Genomic DNA, 9,903 nt, shown 5'->3' on the forward strand with positions numbered 1-9,903 from the left:
GTACTGGCTCCCTTGAGCACTGAGCCTGCCCAACCTTACCTGGTTGAATGCTCCCCGTAGCCCGTCCAGTGCGGGGAGGTGGAATAACCCGCACTGGGCTGTGTAGGCGAACCGGGGACACCATTCGTAAGGCTGGTGCCATGTACACCGGCCCGAGGAGGCGTACTGGAGGCCAGATATGTTGAGCCGGCTTCATGGCACTTGGCTCAATGCTCATTCTAGCCCGCCCAGTGCGGGGAGGTGGAATAACCCGCACCGGGCTATGCACACGTACAGGAGACACCGTGCGCTCTTCCGCATAACACGGTGTCTGCCCGTACTCCCGCTCTCCACAGTAAGCATGGGAAGTGGGCGCAGGTTTCCTACCTGCCCTCGCCACACTACCCTTTAGCCCCCCCCCCCAATACATTTTGGGGTGAGCCTCTCGGGTTTCCAGCCGCTCTGCCTTGCAAGCGCCTCATAATGCCGCCTCTCCGCTTTAGATGCCTCCAGCTCCGCTTTGGGGCGGCGACACTCCTCTGGCTCTGCCCAGGGTCCTTCTCCATCTAGAATCTCCTCCCATGTCCATTCCTCCTTGTACCACTGCTGCTGTTGCTGCTGCCCGTTTCCACGCTGCTTGGTCCGGGTTTGGTGGGTGGTTCTGTAACGGCTTTCTTCCTGGGATGAAGGAGAGGACCAAAATGCAGCGCGGTTATTGTTCAACATGTTTAATAAGAAGATAAACAGTGAACATTAACAAATAACAAAATAACAAACGTGAAAGCCGAGACAGTCCTATCTGGTGCAGAACACAAACACAGAGACAGGAAACAACCACCCACAAAATCCCAACACAAAACAAGCCTCCTATATATGATTCTCAATCAGGGACAACGATTACCAGCTGCCTCTGATTGAGAACCATATTAGGCTGGACACAGAAACAGACAAACTAGACACACAACATAGAATTCCCACCCAGCTCACGTCCTGACCAACACTAAACAAGCAAAACACATAATAACTCTGGTCAGGACGTTACAAAAAATATACATTTACCTAATGCTCATGTGTCCCCCAAACCAATTCAATTATTATAAATATAAAATGTAAAATCTCTGAATGTTGCTTTATTAAACCCTGAGATAGACACATTATGTGTCATCGGGTTCATCATTTAAATAAAAAACAAGTTTCAATTCAGCATTTTAACATCAATCTAATCTTCTTGGGTTTGTCCTTAACATTTCAGTCTGAGCTCAGAAAACATTAAAATCATATTTATTCATCTTTGCGATGTTATTTAACAAATATTGTCATGTGACGGGGTTGAGACTAGCGTGACAGGGTTGAATACTGTTACGGGGTTGAAGAGACATCAGTTTCCATACAAGCTAGTTTAGTTTACTAAATTTACCCCAAAACATTACATTTCATTGTATGTAACCATGTAATTAGGACATGAGATATATTTAGAATAATCTGGGTTTTATTAACCAAACTGCAGTAAATATGGAAACAAATAAAAACACATCAGGCATTAGGGTAGTTAATAACATTCAACAGGTTTCATCAGAAAAGTTCAGCGTGTCATCAAACTGTAGGAACATGTTCCAAGGGCATTTAGAATGTTAGAACAGCTGTAGCTACAGCACTAGTGTCGGCATGGCGATCCTTCTTCTCAGGAGCACCATATTCATTCATTCATTAGTGGTTTTCTTCCTGAGAGTCTGGCCCACACATCTCTCAACCTCTACGTGGCGGGTTGTCACATGTAGTGGGGGTGTGGAATCATCTCAAGGACTTCATCAAACTGAGACCAGTGGATGTCATGTCGAGAAGGCCAGAAAAAATCAGTTTGGTCCGACACGATGCATACATTCCACTTGTACACTCATGTCATCCGTGTCGAGGATGATGCCTGGATAAAGGTGATCATATTCCACTACAAACCACTGACCAAGAAGACCTGGATTTACCCACTGGATATCGTCCACAGCTTGTGGATTTTCCTCATTGGCTGTTCTGGAGCAGCCAGGACCTTCTGCCTGAAACTGAAGCGCTGTGTGTTAAAGCATGTACAGTTTAGCTCCTTCTTTGTTGAACAAAGACAGTTGACATCACGAGACATCAGCTCACCAGGAGCAAGGGTGATATTCTCATGGTGGAGGGCACCGCTTTTATCGGGCTTGGCATCATCTCCATCGCACGTTCAACATCGGCACTCTTCACAAAGAACAGCTTCACTGACGTGTTTGTCTCACGGAGGGCTTTGTAAAGCTCCTGTGCATCACTGATATCACGGCCCTTAGCCACCAACCTGTCCTCCGTTCTCTTCAACGTTCCTCCCACACCATCAGGAGCCCCTTTCCATGGCTTGACTCTAAAAAGTTCCATGTACCAGCTTTGAATCCACGTTTGTGTAATTATTGTTGTGAAAAGCAGGAAGTTGCCTCTCTGCTTATACTGTGTGCAAGGCCCACCAGTAAAAACGTGCAATACAGACACTTGTGGATGTGTGTCCTGAAGGGAGTCCAGCACTGGATGGAGGAGTTTCCATATAGCAGGAGGGCCTTTGTGCCTAGAGGGGGAGATGGTTGTGAAGCGTATCGGCTCCTGTTGGTCAACGTACAGTACCTCAGTATGTAGAGTGGGCTGCTGGTGTGGGGCCCCAAAGTCAACAGCTTGGATCTCCCATGTGTATCTGCAGACATAGTTGTCTGAAAAGTCCACATGGATCAAGGTCTCCTCCATTGCCATGTGTTTCCTGAGCTCACGGCAGTAGGTGTATTGCTGTTTAATGTTGAACAGGAGTTTTCTTCAACTTGTGAATGTAGTTGTGGAGCAACTCGATAAGGGTCTGCTGGGTGCTCTCAACAGTTTTCTTGACAGTGATCCTAACTGTGGAACCTTTTATCTCGTGGTCTTTTTTTTCAATAGCTTTGTCTTCTATGACCCATTGGAGAAAGAACACTTTTGCCATGACATCATATGTACTGGAGAGGGGGACACACTTTTGTTTGCACAAGGCACACTCCCCCGTACATGCACTTCTTGCTAGAGGATTCGCAGGATAACATCTCGGTCAAGCTCTCCAGATTTGAGGTCTCAATTAACTTCAGGAGATTCAGCTTCTCAGCCACACATCTCAGATTGTCACGGAGCTTACATAAGCACGTGTCTCGGTCAGACATGGAAGGGTGAACAGCCCAATAAGGTCTCAGGTGACAAAACAGAGCAGAAGAGAGATTCTCAGGGTTCTCTGATAAAAAAATCTTCTTTGCAGGTTTTTCATGGTGTCCTCCAGGAACCTTTTCTGCATCTTAACTTCCTGCACTGTGATAGTTTGTTTCCTCCCAGTTGTAATTATTAATTAATTATATATTATTTCAATTCATTATACTGGACATTTCAATGTATATACTAAATATTTTAACATTTCATTTCAGTGACCCAATACTTGAAATATAATATAAAAAGTCAGAGGGACTGAAATATTACCCCAGCCCAAGAAAGACCCACTTGTATTCAACACTGAACTGTGTCAACCACGGGAGGTTGGTGGCACCTTAATTGGGGAGGACAGGCTCCTGATAATGTCTGTAGAGGAATAAGATGGAATGATGTCAAATACATAAAACACGTGGTTTCCATGGTTTCTTTGACTTTGATGCCATTCCATTCGCTCCCTTCCAGCCATTATTATGAGCCGTCCTCCCCTCAGCAGCCTCCACTGGTGTCAACTTATTTAGAGTTGAGTTTTATTCCAGTAAACATGGCAGCTTCAAGATGAATTGTGTATACAACAAGGAATTCCCTCATTTAAAAGAAATCTATACATAATGTCTTTGCATTAGGCCTATAGGTCTACATTTCCTCAGCGGAATGTGAATCAAAGCACTTCTGCTCCACTGATGGCCACATGTAACAGGGCAGCCATGTTGGATCATGCAGAATGTTAATCAAAACACTTCTGCTCCACTGATGGCCACATGTAACAGGGCAGCCATGTTGGATCATGCAGAATGTTAAATAAAACACTTCTGCTCCACTGATGGCCACATGTAACAGGGCAGCCATGTTGGATCATGCAGAATGTTAATCAAAGCACTTCTGCTCCACTGATGGCCACATGTAACAGGGGCAGCCATGTTGGATCATGCAGAATGTTAATCAAAACACTTCTGCTCCACTGACGGCCACATGTAACAGGGAAGCCATGTTGGATCATGCAGAATGTTAATCAAAACACTTCTGCTCCACTGATGGCCACATGTAACAGGGCAGCCATGTTGGATCATGCAGAATGTTAATCAAAACACTTCTGCTCCACTGATGGCCACATGTAAGAGGGCAGCCATGTTGGATCATGCAGAATGTTAATCAAAACACTTCTGCTCCACTGATGGCCACATGTAACAGGGCAGCCATGTTGAATCATGCAGAATGTTAATCAAAGCACTTCTGCTCCACTGATGGCCACATGTAACAGGGCAGCCATGTTGGATCATGCAGAATGTTAATCAAAACACTCCTGCTCCACTCATGGCCACATGTAACAGGGCAGCCATGTTGGATCATGCAGAATGTTAATCAAAACACTTCTGCTCCACTGATGGCCACATGTAACAGGGCAGCCATGTTGGATCATGCAGAATGTTAATCAAAGCACTTCTGCTCCACTGATGGCCACATGTAACAGGGCAGCCATGTTGGATCATGCAGAATGTTAATCAAAACACTTCTGCTCCACTGATGGTCACATGTAACAGGGCAGCCATGTTGGATCATGCAGAATGTTAATCAAAGCACTTCTGCTCCACTGATGGTCACATGTAACAGGGCAGCCATGTTGGATCATGCAGAATGTTAATCAAAGCACTTCTGCTCCACTGATGGCCTCATGTAACAGGGCAGCCATGTTGGATCATGCAGAATGTTAATCAAAGCACTTCTGCTCCACTGACGGCCACATGTAACAGGGCAGCCATGTTGGATCATGCAGAATGTTAATCAAAGCACTTCTGCTCCACTGATGGCCACATGTAACAGGGCAGCCATGTTGGATCATGCAGAATGTTAATCAAAACACTCCTGCTCCACTGATGGCCACATGTAACAGGGCAGACATGTTGGATCATGCAGAATGTTAATCAAAACACTCCTGCTCCACTGATGGCCACATGTAACAGGGCAGACATGTTGGATCATGCAGAATGTTAATCAAAACACTCCTGCTCCACTGATGGTCACATGTAACAGGGCAGCCATGTTGGATCATGCAGAATGTTAATCAAAGCACTTCTGCTCCACTGATGGCCACATGTAACAGGGCAGCCATGTTGGATCATGCAGAATGTTAAATAAAACACTCCTGCTCCACTGATGGCCACATGTAACAGGGCAGCCATGTTGGATCATGCAGAATGTTAATCAAAACACTCCTGCTCCACTGATGGCCACATGTAACAGGGCAGCCATGTTGGATCATGCAGAATGTTAATCAAAGCACTTCTGCTCCACTGATGGCCTCATGTAACAGGGCAGCCATGTTGGATCATGCAGAATGTTAATCAAAACACTTCTGCTCCACTGACGGCCACATGTAACAGGGCAGCCATGTTGGATCATGCAGAATGTTAATCAAAACACTTCTGCTCCACTGATGGCCACATGTAACAGGGCAGCCATGTTGGATCATGCAGAATGTTAATCAAAACACTTCTGCTCCACTGATGGCCACATGTAACAGGGAAGCCATGTTGAATCATGCAGAATGTTAATCAAAGCACTTCTGCTCCACTGATGGCCACATGTAACAGGCAGCCATGTTGGATCATGCAGAATGTTAATCAAAACACTCCTGCTCCACTCATGGCCACATGTAACAGGGCAGCCATGTTGGATCATGCAGAATGTTAATCAAAACACTTCTGCTCCACTGATGGCCACATGTAACAGGGCAGCCATGTTGGATCATGCAGAATGTTAATCAAAGCACTTCTGCTCCACTGATGGCCTCATGTAACAGGGCAGCCATGTTGGATCATGCAGAATGTTAATCAAAACACTTCTGCTCCACTGATGGTCACATGTAACAGGGCAGCCATGTTGGATCATGCAGAATGTTAATCAAAGCACTTCTGCTCCACTGATGGTCACATGTAACAGGGCAGCCATGTTGGATCATGCAGAATGTTAATCAAAGCACTTCTGCTCCACTGATGGCCTCATGTAACAGGGCAGCCATGTTGGATCATGCAGAATGTTAATCAAAGCACTTCTGCTCCACTGACGGCCACATGTAACAGGGCAGCCATGTTGGATCATGCAGAATGTTAATCAAAACACTCCTGCTCCACTGATGGCCACATGTAACAGGGCAGCCATGTTGGATCATGCAGAATGTTAATCAAAACACTCCTGCTCCACTGATGGCCACATGTAACAGGGCAGCCATGTTGGATCATGCAGAATGTTAATCAAAGCACTTCTGCTCCACTGATGGCCTCATGTAACAGGGCAGCCATGTTGGATCATGCAGAATGTTAATCAAAGCACTTCTGCTCCACTGATGGCCACATGTAACAGGGCAGCCATGTTGGATCATGCAGAATGTTAATCAAAACACTTCTAATCCACTGATGGCCACATGTAACAGGGCAGCCATGTTGGATCATGTGAGGAGGCACAAGCGGCATTCGTTTGCAGTGGATCCAGGAAGAATCATACACACTATTTTAGATACACAAAGATGCCATTTACATTGTATTTTAATATTTCATGTGCAAGACGTAATGTCTAAATTAATACAAATACATTCATTTATTTGAAAGGACAATTTTACAGTAATTCACTACATCATATAGACTAAACATTTATTTTAACCAGGGTCCCATTTTGATGTAACACAATCACAACAAATAAATGTAATTGATCCCTGGTTCAACAGACCCTGGCCTATATAGAAAGCTTTACAGAACGGTATTTCAGAGTACATCCCAGTATTACATGACTGTCCCCACATCCCAATACAGATCATAATAAGATGCAGGAATTAAACTGGTCAGACAAGTTGTAGGAGACATTTGGGCCAAACCTCTACGGTTGTTGTGTGGTTTATAGCTGTTCTGTCATTGTAAATTACACATCATTTATACACTAGAGGGCACTATATGGGTAACATGCATATAGGCTAGGCTACAGTAAATACATATATATCTCACAGGAGGCTGGTGGCACCTTAATTGGGGATCACGGGACCATGGTAATGGCTGGAGTGAAATGAGTAGAATGGTATCAAAAACCATTAGATCAATTCGCTCCATTCCAGACATTATGAGCTGTGCTCCACTCAGCAGCTTCCTGTGATATATAAACACTTGCAATCCTACTGGTGCTCGAGTGGCTATTAAGAACTTTTGACCTGGTCAGCCAAGACACATTGTATAATGGGAGTTACCGCTAAGTACGTTTACGGATTAATGCATATTCTTGTTTTGGTCCCAAGAGACATTTCATCGTTAAAGTCAGAGACCACTTTTCAAATGTTCTATATTTCCCCCCCATCCTTCTTTCTATAATGCAGGCTACATGTGAAAGGATGGCTGCCATCGGACTAAGTCTCAAATGTTGTCAGGGGCTGGTATTTAACGCCTGATGTTTTGGCCTTGTAGAGCATCACTCCGCACAGCATGGCAACGGCTGCTACGATACACCCAACCAGCAACCCCATGTTCATGTTGGTCACTGGAAAGACAAGAAAACACCTTTTTTAACACAAAAACTCTTGGTGAAACGAAAAACACCTGTTTATGCAGAGATGCTATTTCCTGTTGAAAGAATCCACTGTAGAGGTCCTTCCTAAATGTGTAGTCATTTAACAGACACTCTCTTATCCAGAGCAACTTACAGTAGTGAGTGCATACATCCTCATGTATTTTCTTAATGGTCCCCTGTGGGATTTGAACCCACAACCCTGGCATTACAAGTGTCACACTTTACCAACTGAGCTACTGAGGACCATGTAGCCTTGCCACTTCTGCAATATACTGTATCGTCAATAACACAAAGTACAACATTTGATTTGTAGCTTATCTAAAGCTACAGCCGTTTCCCTCAGGGTTAGCTTACCTGAGCTCTCTGAACTCTTTCTCAGGCGCAAAGGACCCTGGGAAATGTGGTGTTTGGCCGTTTGCATGGCGGCCTCTCTCTTGTGGTGGTGGTGACCAGCAGGCTGGGGGGAGGGGGAGTTGACGCAGCCCTGGGCACACCGGGTGTTGGGGTTCCCAGCCTCACACAGGATCACTGAACAGCTGATGTACACCTATAGCCAGAGGGTTCAAAGGTCACTGAACAGCTGATGTACACCTATAGCCAGAGGGTTCAAAGGTCACTGAACAGCTGATGTACACCTATAGCAAGAGGGTTCAAAGGTCACTGAACAGCTGATGTACACCTATAGCCAGAGGGTTTAAAGGTCACTGAACAGCTGATGTACACCTATAGCCAGAGGGTTTAAAGGTCACCGAACAGCTGATGTACACCTATAGCCAGAGGGTTTAAAGGTCACCGAACAGCTGATGTACACCTATAGCCAGAGGGTTTAAAGGTCACCGAACAGCTGATGTACACCTATAGCCAGAGGGTTTAAAGGTCACTGAACAGCTGATGTACACCTTTATCCAGAGGGTTCAAAGGTCACTGAACTGAGAAGATATCACCCTTGAATGATCCAGCAATCTGTCCCCATTTACCTGGTCATGCATTCCGATGAATTTGAAAGCTTCCATTCCGAACTGGAAATGCCTCTGGTGACGGGGGGAGAAGATTTGAACCGTCTCGTCCACAATGCACCTGGTAAAAAAACAGACAGGTAAAACCTAGAGTACAGTAAATATGTAAAGTACATACAGTAAGTGCAGTAAAACAATCTTTTAGTCTAGAATTTTCCCCAGCGTTTATACAAATGTCTCGAACCTGTCATTTCTATTGTCATCTCACATTACTGACAAGTGTCCACCATGAGGTTGATGAATGCCTCAGTGTTTATATTTTAATATATATATATGTATATGTGTGTTTCCTTTCTCTAATCACCATTACTATTAGTATTATTTGAATGTTATTGTTGATGTCTTTATCTCACTTTGCTTTACCAACAGTAGCCTTGCCACTCGTGCTAATAAAGCTGATCTGAATCATCAGTCTCACCCGTTTTCTATGATGGGGTAGGTGGGGTGGTAGTTGGGGTTGTCGTACGGCGCCGCTCTGCAGGACTCCACAAAGAGCTCGGTGTTGTTCACAGTGGACACGGCTTCTATGTCCATGTAGATCATCTGCTTCACCACCACGTCTAACGGGTAGTCACGGGGATCCACCATGTCGCTGAACTGGCTGGTCTGGTAGAACTCAAACTGGTAGGTGAACGTGCCGAAGCCTTTCTCCATCACCGTGATGTTGTTCCTGTGTGCACTGAAGCCCAGGGACACGTTGCCACGTTTGGCGTACTGGCAGTAGAACTGGATCTCCACCTGGTGGTGCCTGGTGATGATGTCGTTGGGGTTGTCGAAGGTGGTGATTTGGTTCTTGAAGATGAGGTTGTCGTCGTCCTCCTGGATTGAGAGAGATGGAGAGGAAAATCATCTAGACAGTTACATTTGTGGGCACTGAACTTTACACACATCACCAAGATCAATCGTTTCACTTCTGATATTGCTGTGAACCTCTTGGGGTTATGAGTGAGCATGTTGGTTTCTCTTTTGATGCAAAACTGTTCTGAGGGCAGATCTTCCCACAGGCGGCATAAAGCCACCCCTCACCAAAACACTCCATCTTGACCGTCTCTCTGAGGAAACCAATTCAAGATCTGTCAGCCTAGCTGGTGCCTTGGGGTGAATATCCCCTCGAACCAGGTTCAACATA

The 9,903-nt window shown here is 45.2% G+C and overlaps 1 non-coding gene across 1 annotated transcript; it reads right to left on the reverse strand.

Moving 5' to 3' along the window:
* Positions 1 to 7,927: 7,927 nt before the first annotated feature.
* On the reverse strand, positions 7,928 to 8,003 carry trnat-ugu. The gene has a single exon. It is a non-coding gene; the product is annotated as a tRNA-Thr (tRNA).
* Between the last annotated feature and the right edge of the window lie 1,900 nt (positions 8,004 to 9,903).

This window comes from Salvelinus namaycush, chromosome 30, assembly GCF_016432855.1.
Source record: "Salvelinus namaycush isolate Seneca chromosome 30, SaNama_1.0, whole genome shotgun sequence".
Taxonomy (NCBI): Eukaryota; Metazoa; Chordata; class Actinopteri; order Salmoniformes; family Salmonidae; genus Salvelinus; species Salvelinus namaycush.